The sequence below is a fragment of the Cygnus olor genome, chromosome 3 (genome assembly GCF_009769625.2).
Source record: "Cygnus olor isolate bCygOlo1 chromosome 3, bCygOlo1.pri.v2, whole genome shotgun sequence".
Lineage (NCBI taxonomy): Eukaryota > Metazoa > Chordata > Aves > Anseriformes > Anatidae > Cygnus > Cygnus olor.
This window is the reverse complement of record NC_049171.1, coordinates 110,819,741-110,840,144: the sequence shown is the minus strand read 5'-3', so window position 1 is coordinate 110,840,144 and position 20,404 is coordinate 110,819,741. Positions and strand designations below refer to the sequence as shown.

At 42.3% G+C, this 20,404-nt stretch overlaps 1 long non-coding RNA gene across 1 annotated transcript in view; it reads right to left on the bottom strand.

Moving 5' to 3' along the window:
* LOC121068133 overlaps positions 1-20,404 on the bottom strand; it is a 71,188-nt gene that overhangs the window by 17,051 nt on the left and 33,733 nt on the right. Inside the window, exon 3 of the long non-coding RNA XR_005818644.1 lies at positions 4,942-5,110. This is a non-coding gene — a long non-coding RNA (uncharacterized LOC121068133). The remainder of the gene's footprint in view (positions 1-4,941; positions 5,111-20,404) is intronic.

Below are 20,404 nucleotides of genomic sequence, written 5' to 3'. Positions count from 1 at the left end.
CTGAACTTTCAGCTGACGCTGAAATGCAAACCACTCACGGCCCATAATACGACACTTTCTAATCTCTGAAATCCCACATTACCTCCTACAGGCAGGAGGTTTAGGCCTTAAAATGCCGAAGTGTTAACGGAGTTGCATTGACAGAAACAGCATTTTGTCCTGAAAATTCCAAGTGCATTGACACCAGATCAGGGCCCAGCAGTCTGCCAGCTGCGACACTTGTGTTGACCGCTGAACTTGCTACGGTCTCTCCAACTAAGCAAGAAGGGGGTAAAAAGCTGTAACCTGATCAGAGTGAAAAATAAACATCTTTGGCTGTGTTTTGTCAGTGCAGAACAGCTGGAATTTGTGTCAATAGTGGTTGTAAAAGTACTGTTTGGCTGTCACACTCACAGAGCCATCGCCATCAGGCAAGGGCTGAGTGTTTCCTGAGAGACAGGAGGAGAATACCTACCCCCATAAAACAGCACCAAAGGCTTGCCCCAAAGCATATTCTGAATCACAGATGACAACACCATGTTGCTGAGGTTTAAACCCTGTGGACAGTGCTTCTTCTCCAAGTGTGTTCTTTTCAGTTTAACATGGCTGTCTACAAGGTGATCATTTCTCAGCCAGCATTTCCCTGCCCAAGGGAGCCTCTAGCAGGCATTTATGCTGGTGGGTAAAAGAACCCAGAAGGAATTGCTAGAGAATGGAAACCAGTCTTAGCATACTGCTGTCCTCTGTTCACATTAAAAAGTAACCAGGACCAACAGAGAAGATGGCTTGACAGTCTGAGCACATGCTTAGAGGCACGCTGCATCTGTGGCCCTATGGAAAAGGTTGCCTCTTCCTCCATCAGGCCGACACCTGCTCCCACCCTGCCTCCCATGGCTGCTCCCACCCTGCCTCCCATGGCTGTCAACTACCTGAAAACGCCTGCAGTGTCAGCTTCATTCCTAGCAACAGGTAAGCACCTGGCAATGCAGTGCAGGACATCTGTCCCCATTCCTGCCGCACACTTAGATAAATGGAGGTTTTACATGGCCAGCTAGTCCCCTGTGTTCTGGAGAGCCACACAAAACCCCCTTCCTTCGATGCCCACGAGGGCACCCTGGGTCATTTGGCTCAGCCACACACATCTACCTCGTTACCCATCCCCAAAATTAGCATGGAAATTAAATGCTGCATCACAAGACCCCGGCGTTTAAATTCACTCTCATTCCGTACCCAAATCCAAATTTCACATTCTGCCACAAGCTGACAAGATAATTGTTAAGTAATTACACTGTCTTCATTTCCAAGCACAGCAAAGATGCAACAGCAAGAGAATGTACAAGTATGATAAAAATTACACATGGGGCTGCTTTTCAAAAATGACCCAGATGGTCAACATGTTACCAAATAAGCACTTGCCTGGAAGGAAGCAGTGACTGAAGAATGCTTCAGAGCTCTGCTTACTGTTCTTGATGACAATTAGCACTAGCAGCTAAAATAAGGCAGGGTAACAGGAAATGGCAGCTCTCCCATCAGCTCTTGCCTCACATACCAACGTTGGGGCACCCCACGTGTGACACCTGTTGCCACAATTGGCATGTGGGTGGCACAGTGGGTACAAAAGATGGGTGGGAGAACTCAGGAGGAATCGCTAAATGTATGTCAACAATAAGATAACTCCAGAAGTTTCTGATGTATTTCTACACTAGTTATGGCAGCCGAGGTAGGTCTAACTGATTTAACCTCAAAAGCAGCTCAACTCAGGAGTCCAAGCTCTGCCCAGGTAGGAACAATATGGCCTGCAAAAATCCTGCTGAGGAACTCAGACTGCCAAGCTGTTGTGGCTCTCCTCTGCTGGCACCCGAGTGAGACAGTTTGATGCTAGTTGAGTAGACACGCTCTAGAAGGGCTGTTCTTGCACTGAGGTGTTTTCAGGATCACTGACCACCATGACATTACCACAGAGTAGGTATTTCATCCCTGTAGCTGCTTTGCCTACAAACTGCAAGACGGACCAGGAAGTCCCATTCCTGCTCAAGATTTCAGCAATCAGTTATGAACAGCCTTCCCTGCTGTTTACCATAAGCTAGTTTTATTGCTTCCATGATGTATTTGCCAATTCAGAGGGACACGTCAACTCAACAGGAACCCTAGGTCACAAAAGAACAGTTTTTAGCTACATCCAGGCACTGCAGAAGCTCAGGCAGATGGTGGGAAAAAAATCAGACCAAAAAAAGAATTTTTATTTGGTTCAAAGATATCAACAATATTACCATTTGGATGAAAAATCTGTCCTGTTAGGAAATAGAAAGGAGCATATGAAAACTAATGAAATCCAAAAAGCTAAAAATCAGCAATATCCAAGATAAACAACACACATACAGACAACAGTTTCTGTCAAGTTAGTCCCAGACGTATTCTTCATAACCCCTTACCTCAATTACACACCATCAGTTTATGCTTCTGACTGTGGCTTACACAATGCATCCAGCACACACCAAATGAGGACATTTAATTAGCCTACACAGCCTCATTAGGGGGCGTGCCAACATGGCTACTTTGCTTCTAGGACCTCCAGTCAATGCAGGGCGCTGTGATTACCTGGAAAACGGTTCCTTTAGGGGTAGTAAAGAGGTCTCACACATGATGCTGCATTGCATGGTGCAGAGGTGTGCCAAGCCTACTCCCTTACAAGCAGCAGGATGTCCTCAAAGTGGCAGGAACTGCTAAAGATGGAGGTTAAATAACAGTAGAGGACTTGAAAGGTCAAAAATATTTATCATGCCCAGCTAATGAACCCAATAACAAGAATATAAATCAAGTCTTTGACACACTGAACAATACAAGACAACTTATAGGCCAAGTGCATGTGATTGTATGCAAAGTACATATTGACTAGACATGCACTGTCCTACAACTTCCAAATGTGGCATACAGCATGCAAAGCATTTCTGGGTGGTTTCCACATGTTCTCCAATTCCAACACGCATGTGCATTTGAGAGCTTTCAGAGGCCACAACCTGTGCTCCTGTGTCTGGTCCTACTGCTTTGGGTTTTTTTTTTCCTTTTTGCCTATTTGAATAACAGTAGATCACACCTCTGCACCAGCAATGCCAGTTGGTTAGATCTCTCTTCTCTAACAATTTTTTTTTTTAGGGTCAAGACCATTGCAGAAACAGAAGAGGCAATGAAAGCACAGAACAGAGCTGTGACAGGGAGATGAGGAGGGGAGAGCTCATTAGTCATCCACAATCAACTGAAAGTTTGCTGTAAAAACAACTTGACAATTCAGCAGTGCAGTTCAGGCCTTGTAGGACTGCCTGTGCCCTTGTCCAGCCTGCAGGGCAACTTTTAGCAACTGGCATTTCAGGGGCTAACAAGACAAAACATCCTGTCCACCTCCACACAAATACAAAGCTTTGTTTGCCTTTACATTGACTTGATGGAAATAAGGCTTTTACCCATGCAGACCACATGTCCTAGCTTGACCTCCTGCCACCCTGGGCTCAGAGGTACAATCAGTGGGCAATACACATCTCACTGAATGTCTGTCTCCACCAGAGTTAGTCACCACAGTCCTGTTAGGAAATCTGCTCAGTAGAGTCAAATAATGCCCTAGATCCAATTCAAGTGAACATCCAAAGTAAGTCATTTAAATCATGCTCCAATGGCATCTGTTTTCTCTTAGAGAATGTGCAAGGCCATAGGTGACAAGCACAACGGTAGAAACTGGAAATGTCCACATTAAGTGAGATGAATCTCAGCCTAAACATTTCAAAATCAGTCTTTATCTCAGTGCTCCTGATACTGAGATACAGCAGTACTATTCTTGATAAAATAAGGCAAGAGAAGTCACAAAATACAACTTGAAAGCTCCTGTATTTAAGCTTTTTAGGCCTGGTTTCCTATGCCGTCATTTAAGGTTAACAGAATGTGTTATAGAGAAATTTCCTAAGCAAAGTGACTAGGATCAACTCACTCAGGAATTAAATTGCAGGAAGTGTTAAGTGTCCTGAGAAAACCTCCCCAGGAAACTACATGTCCAACCTGAAACCTTTTTCCTTCACAAATTCAGTAGGGGAACCAAATAAGCTCAACAGGCCTGAACCATTCCTTTTGCTGATCAAAAAGGATAGGGAACTATACAAATTATTCTTTGGGACTAATCATAGCATTAAAATAGTATGCATCAGAAGCTATGAAGAGTTACCAGTTACAGGAAGGTCTACAATATTTTGGGGAACAAAATAGGGAGATGTTTTTTTGCAAGGTAACCTGCCTGGAAACCAGACCACCCCAGAAAGTTTATGCAGCTTGACACAAATCAGACAGAAAGCCCCCACACCAGGCTCTCTACTGTTTTCTGCTGGGGCAGGGCGGGGGGGGGGGAAGGCCTTTCTTGGCAGGCTCATAATTTTTATATGAGGCTGGGCTGACTCATGCTGTGTAAGACCAAGTCTGACTCAGTTGAAGTCAAAGTTCCCACTGATACCACTGCTACAGGCTACAAAATAAGCATCTCTGTCCTGCCTAACCTTCAGCACCTCATTTTATGACTCAGATTTGTAGTCTTATGTTCTTTCCAAAGGCCACAAAGAAGCATTCTGACACTGAAGGCAGAATAATCATTTGGCAAACTTACACCACATGTAAAAAAAAAAAATCATCTGTTTATTTCAAAGAAATGTATTTGACTCTGCTTTGGTAGCTACCACAGAGGTACACCTGGAGTAGGTCTAGGTCATCCCTCAGCTTTCCTGCAAGCCACCTCTAGAGAGGAAGACACCACATCAGCACACCTGACTGAACAGCTTTCATTTGATTTTATTTTTTTAAAGAGCACCTGAATCTGGATGCCAGAAGAGCTACCTGTATTTATTTAGACTTTAATATATGAGCACTAACAGGGCCGTATACATCATTCTTTGGCACAAGCTTTAAATAGTCTTAGCTTATGAACCTTACCAGCAGCATCTCAGGAATATCTGGGGAACAATCCAGCTCCACCATGTCAGACAGTTCTGAAGCTCCTTTAGTTCTGTGCCAGGATGCCTGCAGCTTTTCACCCATCCTCAGATACTTCCTGCATCAGGCACACAGCTCCAGGAGGGTTATATCTGAAGAATCTTCTCAGCTGAAGGGATAAGAAGAACATTGTGACTAGACAAGACAATTTCAGAACATCTTTATTTTAAAGGAATTAAAGTTCGGACCTCCACCCAGATCCCACCTTCAAGGAGAATTTATCCCAGTTAAGAGCTTGACTGTGTATTGCAGTTCAATTGCTTTGATATTCTTGAAGGAAATAGACAAAGAGGTGCAGAGATGGAAGATTTTAACAACTCAAGGATCTTTTTACTGAGCGAGAAGGCACTCTCAGGATGTCTCCCCACAAACAGGAAGAATATAGCAGGGCACCAGAGCCTCCTTAAACTAAAAACCTTGTCTCATGTGCATAAGGGTGGTGTCATTTTCATAGTCTCCTTGGTACCACAGCCCAAGAGCACCTTTGAACACTGGTGACACAAGCAAACCACTGGTTTGCTCACAAATAAACCCAGGAAACGGTGTATTGAGGCCCAAAACCATGGCTAACATGAATCAGCCGGCTCCCTCAGAGTTAGAGTTCATCCAGCTGAAGACTCAGCCTTGTTTATATATTGTCTTACTCCTCAGAGGAGTAAGTAAAGCTGCTTTACCTCGAATACTCATAGAAATGCTCTTGGGGCTACCTTGCTAAAGCAACCTTGCTGAGCCTTGCTATTCATCACAGCAGCATGCACGAGTACTGCAGCTCCCAGTATATCAAACCACGCCAGGCTGTCTGTAGTTCTTAATTGACACTTTTGAGTTTCCACTCTTCCCAACCACCACCCTTAGAAAAAAAACAGAGTGGACGCCAATTTCCCTGCTGGTGCAAATGAGTACACTTCCACTGAAATCAAGACGCTTCAGCCAATATAAACAAGCTCAAAACTTGAGTCTGGTTGCTGTTTCTGCTCCTGTGCACAGCAGCTTTTAGATCCAGCAGAGTTCTTGCAGGATGAGTAACAACCTAACAGTTATCTCCTAAAGCAGCTTTCATAGAAAGGTTTCCAGGCCTTGACAGCGCAGATCTCCTTACCAACAAGTTTGAGCTCAGGCAAAGGAAGAAATGACTTGTCCGAGGCTCTTAGCTAAACAACAGCCAAACAAGGCTATGCCCAAGCCCTGGAGACCAGGTTGCAGATCGGCTGTTTCACAATTACATTTAGCCACATATCTTTCCAATGAGGGACTTGAAAATGAGGAACCTTTTCATTTTTTTTTTATTGCTCAAAACCACAGCTACCACTCTGAGACACATTTCTGAGCTTTAAAAAAAGGCTGCTTTCAGCATTCCTAATGTTCACTGTTTATAAGCCATGACTTTACTGAAAGATTTTTTTTTTCCTGCATAGTTGAATATGCCCTGTATCTAGAGGGTAATTTGGGCTTTAATCTGCACTAAACGCTAGAATGTCGGACAAGTGAAGCATTTGATGGTGATGATAATGAGTAGCCCATTAAAGGTAATTTTTAAAAAGTTAATGAGCTCTCACTAAGGGACCGACACGTACTGTAATGAAAAATGTTTGCATAAAGAATATAACTTTCTAGCTATTTATTTTACTTTATAGAGAACCTATAAAACTTTTTAATATGCCTTCAATTAATTCAGCACTTTAGATGACTCTTGAGCTTTATTTTCATTCTTGTTTTGCCAGAGTAGGATATAGAAATCTAGTTTTCTAAGGAAAGCAACTGATATCCCAATCAATCACTCTTTTACCACCCTATTCTCTATTCAATGTCCACGGATTCAGCCCCCCCTTAATTAAGGGAACTCAGCAATGCAGTGATTTAGTGATAATGACTCTTGCCATTTCTTTAGCTGTGTGGTCACTGTTAACCACTATTTGAATTTAACAGCATAAATAAAGCCCTTCTATGACTAAACAAAGTTAAAGTAGCAATAAATTCAGCCCGCCATGTACACTTGGTTAAACCTTTAGCCAACATAAATACAAGTGGCCTTTTGCTGTGATTTGCATGGTACAATGACATCATACATTTCCAAATAGAACAGCAAGACCACAGCCAAAAAGCTAACAATTCCCTTACGTGAATCAAATTGCAACAATCTAGAGTTTGTAGCACTGACTGCTCAGTTTCTGGCTCCTCCACCCTCTGCTCCCATGTGACCACATTATAAAATAATCTATATGGTGATCTCAATTTTGTATGTTCTATATGATTATGTTTTGGCAAGGGGACTCCTCGTGTTGTCTCTCTGCAGGAGTTTTTGTTTTGTTGGGGGATTTTTTGAAAGTTACTGAAAAGTCGGAATTTGTCAGCTCCGAGTCAAACCCAACTTCTCCAAACTGAACCAAATCCTAGGAGGAACAAAGGCTACAAAGGGCTGCATGCAGAAAGAGACAGAAAAGAAAAACCAGACATAAAGACTCTCAAGTGGAGGCTGTGCTAACCAGAGCTACACAAGCTAGGATGGATGAAAGGGAGCTATAAGATAACACACATGATGACACACAGATGACAATTTTTTAGGTAGTAGTGACATGTAGATGGACAAGAAAGCTATCATGCTACTTGGATTTTCTCAAGGCAGACCTGAACTGTAATTCTGCTCACCTTTTAACTCACTGGAGTCTCTCCCAGAGAACACAACCACACTGCAGGACAATACACAGCCCAGAAACACCTGAATTCTCTTTAGAGACAGCAGCTTCAGTACCAAGAACATTTGCCACAGAGTACCAACCTCAGTAAAAGTTTACTTACTCCATCAAAACCAAGGCAAGCCTAAATCCATGAGGCTGAGCTAGAGGCATATACAAGGCAGCACCCAAGACTGCCTGAAAAAGAAAGTGGCAGCTCCTGAGGGCTTTTATCCCCTGCAGGGCAGCCCCTGGCAGCTGGGACTGGCCAGGAGCAGCACGTAACAGCAAAGCACTAGGGGCTTCCTCCTAACCCAGAGGAACATGCTTGCTTGGCTCCTGTTGGGAGCTACTGCTAGCTGCTCATAGCAGGGAAAATACTGCTTTCTCTGGTGTTCCGTGAAAAACACTTCCAAAAGCCTGGCAGGTAGCTCTGCTAGGCTGTAGCACAGCTATTTTTGCACTGCTAGTACTGCTACTTTTAAAACAAAGCAAACAAACAAGCCAGGGGTGTTGCTGACCCTGTTTCTGAGCTGACAAACCCCATCCACAGGTATCTGTGAGCCAGTAATTGCTTCTGTATCACAGCAATTAAGGTGAGAGGTTGGGAGTCCTTGGGAGCTATTGGAGTGGAAGGACAAATATTCTTCTCTTTCCCACCTCAGCACCAGCTTGGTTTAATCCAGAACTACAACTTATTTCTAGAAAGTGTTTTTCTTATTTTTAGTTCTCTAGTAGCAATTTCTTCCTTAAATAAAGCAAAACAAACTTTCCAATGCAAAAAAGAATCAAATAAGACATTGTATCACAGACATGTTATTGATCCAGAAATGGGCAAAGGATGAAAGAGGAAGAAAACTCTGAGCCCGTGTTCATGACTATTAAGAAAGGAGAAAACTTAATAACGAATCAGTGAAGCCATAAAAAATGGCAATAAGAAGCTTTTGCCTCAACCAGCTTTGTGCTGAGCTGTATAACTTTATGTCACTTTTTATTTACATTTTCATCATGAAAGTTTTGTTGAAAGAGAAGACCAAGAAAAATATTGTAAGGTTGGTCTTTATAACTGATTATATTTTTACAGTACTCTAAAAACAAAGAGATAAAGCAAAGTCACTCATATATCGGGTTATTCTCTACTGTCTCTTTATTCTCTTAAGCCTGTGTTGAGTAATAATTCTTGACTTCTAAATCATGACATATTAAGGATGAAAAAGACTTCACATTCTTTTTTTTCCCCTCCCTTTCTTTTTATTATTCCTTTTGAAAGATCTGCAAAGGGCTGAAATATCATCCAGGTCTCTATGAGGCCAATCAGTACAATGCTTATTAAGCACTACACAGAAGATGTGATCTATTTTTAATTAAGCCATCTTTGAACAATGCAACGTAAGGAACCTGGCTTTTGAACTGAAAGGCAATCAGTGAGTGGATGGTGAGTGAATTAAAAGTAAACAGGAGGAAGAATTCCAAATACAGGGAGGGCTCAGAGGGGACTTCCAAAAAAAAAAAAAAAAAAAGTGTTCTCGAGGAAAGAAAAAAATGAAGATTTTCTCATCATAATTTTGAGGATGCATTTCATTCCCTATTTTGATTCACTTTGTAAAGCCACATCAGGTTGTTTGTAGAAACAATTTGTTAGCAAATACGTGGTTCTCCTCTGCCCGGAACATTAGAAACTGCAACATATATACAACACTTACTGATGTTTAAGTATCAATCAGATTGTGTATTATTTGAGCAGAGTACACATTCAAGTCCACTTTACACCGTTATGGAACAGACTAAACAAACCTGACCTCAGGGGTGACCCTCGTAGGATCCCAAAAGATTGCAAATGTATAGTAGGCAGTCACCATGAGACTTTTACAGCCTGGTAATGGCATGCAAATGACACTCTGTCTCTGTAACGCAGCCAAATTCTGGGGTTGTATATGAGAGTAATTTCCTGAAGAATTTGGGGAAAATGTGATACTTTTCCTTTTATGTATGAAATTCACAACATCTCGTCCTTTTACTAGAGGACTGCAGGGAAAGCACTGACAAACTTACTGCCAGGCCGTACTGTTCCCTGTAGCAGCACCTCTCCAAAAGCCTCCCTCTGTAAGTGGTGTGGGCATGTTTCCCCAGCACACAGGATGCTGAAACAACCTTCCATACCTCAGAAAACACACTCAGCACCTCATTGCAGTATCTGTGGGAAGGAATCTCCTCCAGAGCCCAGCTCCAGGCAGGAGACTAGGGAGAATGCTCTGCATTGCCCTGTGGAGGACCCGTTCTCCCTCTCCAACATCTCTATGAGGTGTAAGGAAACCAACTGCGGTTGGCTCCGTAAAGTCAGTCAGTGGGAATCCTACTCCTTCCCCTCAGGGCCACGTTTCTTCACAGAATACATGCAGTGATAGAGACGGTTCAGCACGAGTGAAGCCGTCTTGTGGGTCTCCTACCAGCGCAATGGGTGAAGGCCTAGCTTTGGTCGCTCCGTCACTGAGAATTAGGCCAATTTTCACAGCAGCCGCCGCACCTACACGTCACAGATGTAACTTCTTGTCCTCACAGATCGTATCTTTCTTGGCATTTTCAGTGCTATAGCTGTGTTATTCCAGTTTTGCTTCAAGGCTTCCACTGCAGCTGTGTATACATTTGCCATAAATCAGCTTATCTGTTCCCACTGGAGCTCTTAGCAGAGGAAAGGAGACAGGCAGGGAAAGGTAAATGCATCTGCCACAAGCCTTTGTACTTCTACATACACTGGCTAGTAAACGACCAGGATCATCCTGGTGTGACATGGAGGAACCCAGTGGTGGTTCCACGCCGGGCTTTGGGAAACGACCCCCTCCTGTCATGCTGAGTAGCAGCTCCCCAGGGACAGCATGCCGTGACCACGCTCCTGCGCTCAGTTTTTATGAGCGCTCACAGATGGATGTCTGTTTTGAGACATTCGTACAACCCAAGGACTCAGGAGGGCTTTTTTCCTCCCAGTCTGGCTACAGGACTTCTGCTGTCCCTTGGGAACCTCCCTAACGTTACCTGTGCTGTTAGCAGCTCGCTGTTGTGTTTCCACTGCATGCTCTGTGCACAGAAACATCATGGGTCATGAAAAACAAAACCCAAAGGAGAATAAAGCAGCCCCACTTCTTTCCACCATTTTCTCAAGGAGTGTGTTTCGTACTCATATCATGCAATTTCTTTCACCTGACTTCCTCTGCCATCAGACACCTGAAGGCAGGACTGCCGTAAGGACCTACGCCATACAATGATTTAGCCCAATAGGTTACGGTTCTTCTGTTAGTACTGACTGCATTAAAGGGAGACACTGGTAGACATAAACAAATATAATAAAAGTGTTAATTAGAATATCTGCTACGTGGAGCACTTCGGTAGATACAGGGCACTGTTTGGAAAGTGCACTATATTCCTCAAGATACTGCTGCTTGAGGTTACCCAGACTTACACACAAGGACTACAGGAAGAAAAAGTGTAGGGCTCCTATTAACAAAATAAGATCCTGTGAGATTTCGTCGCTTTCAAGACTCAATCTAGTAATTTCTTCCTTTTCCTGGTGCCCCCCCTCCTTTTTCTCTCCCCCTTCCAAACTGTACTCTTAGTAAACTGTTTGTTTTCTTCCAATATATAAAGTTACAAACCTATGGATATTTTCCTTTCCTCTTCAGTCCCAGCCTCTTCTGGGGAATTAAGTTATGCATACTGCATGAAAATAGGACCACAGGCTGGGCCTCTACAAGCTGCTAATTGAAAACCTTGTCAGAAGTAGGAGGAAGTGGCAAGAAACTTGGCAGGCCTTCGTGCTTTTCATGCTGTACTTAGTTCTTGGTACTTATGAATGGCAGCTCTGCAGTACTTTGCAGAGGTTTACAAGTTGTGCCAGTGCTGTCTCTGCAATTATGGAACAACATGTTCTTCTCTAGAAGCTGAAAAAAGAAAAGAGCGTTTATATGCAGAAAGCCACATCCTGTGGTTTTCAGCCAGGTAGTTCTGCCACTGGAATGGAAGTGAAGAAGACAGAAGACAAGACCTCACATCAGATATATTAAACACGCAGGGCTATTGGCTACAGAAAGTTGATGAGGCAATGTTATTTTTTTAAAAAAATCCATGTGCTAGATTCATAGCAAAGGTGATCTCTGGCTGTAGTAGGTCAGAAAGTGAAAAAGGGGACAGGGAGGATGTCTGGACCTGATTCTGCAATTCTCAGTTGAATCCTGCTTCAAAACACCAACACACATGGGAGCTGAGGAATCTAGCCCCATTAAAAATTACTACAAATTACCTGGTATGAAATGCTTACATTATGAAAACAGGGATGATTTTGCATGTGTTAATGAGGATAATGACTAATATATTCAGGTAGTAGATGTGACAGCTGTCTGTATGTTTTTAGGGGCATATATTTTTAGATGCCATTTACCTCCAAACATATTAACTGCTGCATTCTCTCAAAGTGCTCCAAACCCCCAAAGCTTAAGAATGCAGGTTGAATTTCTCTCTGCTTCTGCATCACTCAGTTACATCACTCTGCCTCATTATTTGAAAGTGCTCACAGATCTGCCACTCAGATCCTCAGCTAAGTGCTAGGGTAGAGGGAAATGGCTAATGCCGATGTAAAACAAAACACAATTGAAATCACAGTCCACGGAAACACTGCTTAAATATAACTGCACTGCCTGCTGCTCCATTTTAACTAGTTTAATCGCTTGCTGACCAAGCAGGGCTTAAAACTGTTAAGGAATATATGTTTGCGCTTTTGTCCCATTTTCCAAAACCAAAGATTTGCAAGATGAACTCCAATCTTAAGACAAAAGTCACCCCATTAAATCTTAACAGATGTTTCTCAAGTTTAGAAGATTAAGAAAGATTTCAGCATCAAAAATCAAAGAAAATATTCTATGACCTTAAAAAAGGATAAATCTCAAAGCTCTAAACAAACCAAAAGTCCACTTTGACAGCTGCATCTGACTGAATTGATGAGGTGCTATTGATGTTTGGATTAAACTATGCCTCTGTGATCAAGTACTCAAACATGGGATAAAAGAGGAATATATTCTTTAATCCCACCAACTAATTTTGTGTAGGCAGCAGTTGCAGAAAGCAGTGGTTACAGAACAAACGTTGGAAGTGGCTTCACTTTTGCTTATTGACAAAGCTATTTTTATTTCATTAATTCACCACGTATACCATCAGCGTTTAAACTAACACGGGGAAATCTATATCAGGCACAGTATTCTCCACAAACAAATCACTGAAAATTTCAAAGTCATTAAAGACAGAATCAATAGGATATGATTCTGAAGGGCTAGGAAGATGCAGTGCTAAAATGTAATAGAAAAATTAGATATTGATTTTTTTATATATAATCTTGATAAACAAACTAAACAACACCGGAGATTTCAGTTCTGTTTTTATAGCATCTCTTCTCCATAAAGGGAAAGGGTTAAGAGACAGTTAAGTCACTTGTTAATTACTGTCTTCATCTATCATTGTAACTCCAGAAACTTGCCACCTCCATGAGAAGACTACAGGATGCGAGCTTTCCAAAACTCCTAGCGAGGGAGGAAAGTAAGCAAAGCTAGGCTCCAGATGCTATATTACTAGGAATCCAGGTGGGAGAACCGTGAAAAGAAAACTGGCCAACTGGAAGCCTGTATCCTCATTGACTACAGTTGGGAAAGTCTGGGGTAAATGAGAATCAGACCTGTAATGCTTAAATAGTGGCACTGCGTCCACTGCTGCCTGCTGGGACACCTCCTGGAGTTCAGACCCATCATGAGAAGGATGTTGCATGGGAAAAACTCCTGGCCACCTGCAGAAAGTCCACCACCAGGCTGACATCTGGTTGTGCCACGGACTGTCAACGTACAAAGTCCTGCAACCTGAGCAACAGCACAGCAAACAGCTGGGCACAGAAGAAAATCCAGTTTGTTGGATGAAGAGAACTCAGGATGAAGGGATCCCAGATCTGCAGAAAGCAAGTACAGAAAAAGGTAATACTTACATGTGAGCATGTAAGTAGATTTGTATTACAACTAAAGCTTCCCCATTTGTGAAAAAAAAAAAAATCTGAACATTTTCTCACTTAAAGAACTCAAAAACTCTGGTTCTAATTTATTTACTGGAGAATTCGGTCATTTTAGAGCAATAACTCCCATCAATAAATATTTACAGCAAGCATCTTTTTCACTAAAATAAAGGGGAAAAACATATCGTGAAGATGTCAAAGGATGCAGTAAAAGTACACGGGAGTTCCCAAAGCAGAATTAAAGGAAGGGAGGCAATCCACTGAGCCTGGTTGCAAAGTTCTCACTAGTTTCAGAAGGGCTGGGACTTCACCTCTAATTCTTTACACTTCTGCCTCTTTCTGTTACTTCCAATTCTCTTCACAGCTGCTCTCTCCATCCAGGTAAGGAACAGATTTGCACACACTGTTATTTTATTGTGCAAGCATGAGAAGAGGAAGAAGAAAGCTTTATAATTCTGTGAACTGCTTCTGAGAAGAGCCAAGCTCTTCCAGGTGGTACTGAACTAAACCATACATTTTGCAGGATTAAGCCCAAATTAACCAAAAGCAGCTGCCTTGCATTCAAGAGAGGCAGCAAAAGTGACACATGATATCATGAAAATAAAAGAAGAATGAAAATGGATGTTCTCTTCACCTAACTTAAATCCTAACTAGGTGTATTTTCAGCTTTGGGATAGTCTAGGCTCTTTAGTATTTCTTCAAGCACAGTTACCTGTGCATTTTCAGGAAAAGGATGGCTGTAAAAGGAACTTTACATTGCTATCTGTTTAGATAGGTCACTTGTTCTTCAAGGATAAAAAACCACATGATAATAAGACTGGAAAACATCAGATGAAAAATGTATGTGGTAATAATACATCTGTGCATTAATTCCTGTTTATATAAAAGCATTGTGTTTCTGCTTGTAGAAAATGCATAGAATATTGCCAAAATATTGAGTCTACTGTTTTTGTTGTTTTTTTGTTGCTGTTGTTTGTTTTGTTTTGTTGTTTTGTTTTTTTAGTTTGGTTGTTTTTTTGAGTTGGATAAAATCTTTGCTTTTTTTTTTTCCAACTATTTTAAACTCAACAACATATCTGCTTATGCTCTCAGAATCATAAATACGAAACCAAGCAACACCACTGGTTATGATTTATATCATTGGCCTGTGACTATTATGCAAAGGCAGATTTTACCATTACAATTATACTTATGTAATTCTGACAGTTTTCCCTGTGTTGCTAGGGAATTCTGTAAACAAACCAAATAAAACCACAGAGTACTTCAATAGCAGTGACAAAATTTCGTAGCCACAATACTGAGAATCTGGTCTAATTATTCTATAAACACACTTTGATTTGTTTACTTCAGTGTCAAATTAACTTCAAATATGTAACAACAGTCACTGATTTGATATGGTATACAATACTGCCAGTGACTGCTTTCATTGTAGCGTGTGTAAATCTATCTCTTTTTAAAATGAGTTCATTTCTGAAAGCGTCTCTGCCATACATTGTGAATACTAAACAGGGAAACACATGTGCAACTTATTTAAAAGAAAATTATTTTCAATGAATTTTGCTATGATCCAGCATATTTCTGCTCCATTTTATTTTCCCTTTTGCACAGTAGAAGGAATATTTTTTTAGAAAGATTAATAACTCGTGACTTAGAGCAACGAATTATAATCTCGCTGGGGAAAAATGAGCCAAACTAACCTCATCTCCATCCATTCAGTTGTCCCAAATCAGTAGATTGCGCTACTTAAAAGAAAGATCTTTGACCACTTTAACCAATATATAAAACTGGGACAAACTCAAATTTCTGAGGAGTTGGAAAGAACACAGATCCTGGAGAGATGCACTGAAGAAACAAATGATTACACTATGATTTTCATTTCATACTATATTTAACTGAACAGCAATCTAGGAAAAACACCAATAGATTTAAAAAAGTTTTGGATTTGGAGGTTTTGTTCTTTTCAGGGATTTTCATGGGAGGTGTACGAGGTTACTGCACACCATGACCATGTGTGGTGGCAAGTAACAGCAATGGCAGCCACCGCTTTGCACAGATGACTTTGAAGTGGTTTGTGATATGCACACCGCAGCTTGGAAACCCCTGGTTTGTATCATAAAATGCCTTTCACAGAGAAGGATCTCCAAATGGTTTACAAGCTGCACACACTATATACAAGTCAGAAGCCCACCCACCGAAACAAGGCCAGCTCAGGACAGAGTGAGACCGCCAAATGGCATCTGTAAAACAAAATAAGAGAATTAAGTGGAAAAAAGAAAGTGTGCTAGTCCCACTCCTTGACAATGCCAGCTGTCTCTGCCCACATAGTGTTGCGGGGTGTGACAGTATCCAGCAGACCAATTTTGCTTTCAGCAAGCAAGGAGTTAATGTCTCTTGCAGGGGGGGAATTTTGTATAAAGCAGAGCAATTAGGGCAGGAGTGGGTTCCTGAGGTCTGATCAGAACTCACGAGAACTCCCGTAGGAGTGCTAAACTGCTGCCAAAACAGGTCCCAGAAACAAGAAGTGGTTTAAAATGTTAGTAATGGGAGATGGCACTTTTGTCCAGGGGATCTCAGGACTGGACTAGCAAATTTTCTCTGTGGTTATGAATTTTTGTGGTTTCAATGAGGCAGGCAGAATGCAATAATCCATTCTGGAATTTCTTCAGGAGAACAACCACCCCTTTCTTCCTCCCTAGAAGATCTGCAATTAGATGGAAAAGACAAATCTCCATTTTCTAAGCTTCGCAAGGCCTTCAGCAGGTCATTTTCCTCTGGGACTGTGTGAGACAGTAAATTTAAGAGATGCAAACATCCCTTCAACGCCCTGCAACAGAACTTTTCTGCCACAGAGGGAGAGATTGCACCCAACCTGTTTATGTAAGCTGTATGCCGTGACAAAGAGAAAAACATTTCTCTTGCAACAATGCAAACATCAAAATATTGCAGAAAGCCACTGGAAGTCTTGGGGATCCTGCAGGCATTTCACCTACCTCCCCCTGTGAGGGAACTCCATGGGGTTGTGCAGAACAAACAAGACAGACACCATTTTGGCAATATTTAGAGATGGAAGGAACAACCTTCTGTGAGTGATTCAGGAAAAGAGCTGATGAGGGTGTTGACCCAGCAGCCTTTCTGGGTCTGTCATGAAAAGTGATAATAAAAAATGGATTCTAGGGTAAAATGGTCATGGAGACCAGGTGTGAAAAAGCCACATAAAGAAGTGTTGCACTTCTTTGGGACATAAAGAACAGATCTGCAAAGGCTCCCTACCTACCTTTATCCTCAAAGATTGGTGAAGAAATAAGTTGAGGAAATAAAATAGAAAAAGGCAGAGGATCTGCCACTGCACAGTGTCAGCTTCCCCAGCCCGTACAGACACCAGTATTGCTCAGGTTGCTCCAGCCCTCTGGTCTCTAAATAAACACTTGCTGAGTTGTCTCACTTCTGTTCTGCTATGGGACACCTAAGGAATCCTTGACCTCACGGAGGCCCCAGTGACTGGGGACAGTGAAAAGGACTTGGTCCCAGGACTTTACTTTGTGTGCAGTGTGATCATCAGCACAGCTCCACAGCAGACTCCGGTGTTCCCAGCACTGCCCCTCACAAGGCACTGAACAGAGACACAAGGACTCCTGTCTTTTAAAGGGCTAAAATCTCCAGGAAGAAAATACTGGATTTAATGTCATTAAGCTGAAACAATCTGGGGACTCATTGAGAGCTTGGAGTTTTAATACTTGTAAGGTAGAAATTGTGGAAATTAACAATGAAGTTGTGGAAATTAGAGGTTATTATTACAAAGCCTCTATTTAAGGGATAATGTTCTTGGCAGAAAATTATACAAGGCAATAAATTGCATTAGTAGGTGATTACATTCCCAAAGCAAAAACTGCAGCAGAGGCTGAATAAGTAACCACAAACACCATTATACAACAAGGAAAGGATAAAAGCCATGAGATTGTGCTTTCTAAAAATATTTCATACACACACTTTATTTTCCTCCATTTTTAGTGCATTTAAGAGTCTTGTGCTTGATCCTTCTTAGCGTTTCCTTATTTACCCAAGTAGTACAGGATGGAGTCTAAAGGAATTCAATTCAAAGGTGGCCTTGGATACCCAATCCACCTGAAATCCATTAGTAAGGACATAGAGATGGTTTGTAGTTCAAGTGCATGGGTACGGATAAGCGCCCAGCTTCCCAGGGGCCCTTCAGTATAGTTCTGCACTTCCACGAGCAGAAGAGAATAGTACAAGGTCAAGGGGAAAGGACCATCTTCCCAGAAAGCTGTTGTCCAGCCCTCTGGAAGCACTTCTCTAGGACAGAGCCCTCGGATATCCCTCAGGCTGACCCGGGTGTAGACAGCAAACCCCTTCTCCCCACCCTTAGTTCTTAGTTCTCCAAAAAACCTCTCCTTCCTCCCACTTATTCAGGGTGAATTTCATGCAAAAGAAATAACTCTTCCAGCACATGGCCCATATGGTTAACTGAAGCGAAGCTAACTAAGAAATACAGCAAGGGCTAGATCTTCATCTTTCCTGCACTTTATACTTTGCAGCTTGGGGCTCTGATGGCTCTCCAGCTATTCCAAGCCTGTTAACAAGGATTCTCTTTTTCCCCTCATTATGTATGGCTGAAAAATCATAACTGTTTCACCAGCTATGAGCCTCACCGCCATTATTCCTGCCTCTGTCACGTCAGTATAAGCTTGCTTTATGTGTATGGAGCATGCACCAACCCCAGGCTACACTTAAACCCAAATGGAAATGGGAGCAGAATGCAACATGCTATTGTTCTGCACAAGTTCCCAAGAAAATGATTCTTCTGCTACAGTTTGCACTGGCTGCCAGTCAGTTTCCAAAAGAGGGAGGTGGAATGGAGTTGATTTTGCCCTGTAAATCACTGCTTAGCTTGTTAATCTACCTAGCTATTGCTCATTTTCTAGAAAAGGAGGGAATGCTGAAGCCTCTGGAAAGAACAGTTTCAGCTCAGGAAGATTAAGATCTCTGGGCAACATCCACAAGCAATAGAGGGAGACTGATTCCTTTAATGAACTGGTGAAAACTGTTTGTTTCTGAAGTTGGGTGCCTGGAATGAAGATCTGTCTCTGTCTCCAGAGTTTGAGGTCCCTCTGTGAACACACTTGCCACTCTGAAACAGTCGCAGAGCTGTGTATACAAAAGTTCCCCAGACCTACAATAACCCCTTCTCTAACCTGAGACCGTCCAGTTTGTGAGCACGCTCCGAAGTCTCTCTCTTCTGGTATGGATACAGAGAATGCAGGGCAGAGGTGCTGGGCTTCCGGTACTTTTTACCTCAAACTGTGTCGGCTAAAGGGAGACCTGTCAGGTCTGTTATAAAGAGACCTTCCGACTCAGCTTTTCAAGATCCAGAGTTGGCCTCCAGCTTCAGTAACTGGGAGTCGCAATGCTGACTGCAGGGACAGCAGAGGTATCGCTGAATTGCATGATGTCCTTATCAACAAAGCACAGGATTTGAGGGCCCAGACACTCCTCTTCAAACTCATGAGGCAGGATTTGTAGATCTGTGGTTTTTGTAGGTGATCTAAAATGTCTGTAAGTTATTTAGAATGCAATGAATTTTAAAGGACCTGATTCTGCAGAGTTTTGTTGACCCTGCTGTATACGTTCTGGTCTTTGCATCCCTCACCTTTGACAATGTTCCATCAAAAGCATAACTTTTCATCTTTTATTAGGCTGATTTCTTACTTCTGAAGGAGAAACACAAACCAACATTGTCTTTCTCTTAGCAGACCAGAAGCCTTCACTGTATGCAAGCACATCACAGTTCCTGCGCAAGAGCAACAAGCTCTGTGGCTAGCTTAGGCTTTATAACTCCTACTAGTGGTACCTCCCAAAACCTCTACACCAAACCAGCAGACCTACTGCTCCAAAAGGTAATTGAAACTTTACCATCTGTTCCTCTAGGAGCCTTTCACTCTTTGACTGTTCTACTTCTCAAAGGACCAACATTAATCGATTAAATTCACCCTGCCACGGACAGGAAATACCAATACGAGGCAGCTGCCCAGGAGGGATGAGGGCTAGTTAGAGGTTGGAATTGAAGTTCTGGAGATCAAGCATTTATTTCCTCATACTGCACAGATTTCCTGTACGGTGTTGGGCCAGTCACTTGATCTGTCTGTGACCTGGATCTATGCCTGTTACAGTCTGGTCAGCATCATTATATTCTTCCAGCACACCTAACACGAGATTGCTGGGGGTACGGAAGGCAGGGGTCAGCGGTTTTGTCACGACAGCACAAACCAGCACAAACTCTACCAAGTCTGCACTGAGCACTCTCTTCCTGAGCTGACTGTACCATCTGGGGACATTCTCATCACCCAGTCTCTGTTGCTCACTTGTCTGAAGTCAGACCACCCCTATACCTACTGGCAAGAAGGCTCATCGTGTGCTCTCTCTGCCCAAATCTGCATTCAGCAAAGTCAAAGTGCTTAGCTCCAATACCCTTACTTTTTAAGACAGCGTTGTTCATTTTGGCTTCCAGCAATTACCACTGACTGAGTTAGAGCCTTGCCTTTCTGTTCCACTGTGAGCTTGAAACAACTAGATCCATCTCTGTTCTCCTTCTCTTTCCCTCATAATAATATGCAATTTCTCATATCTCCTGTCAAACCCACCATGCCTCCAAACCCTATCCCCAGTACGAGCACATATA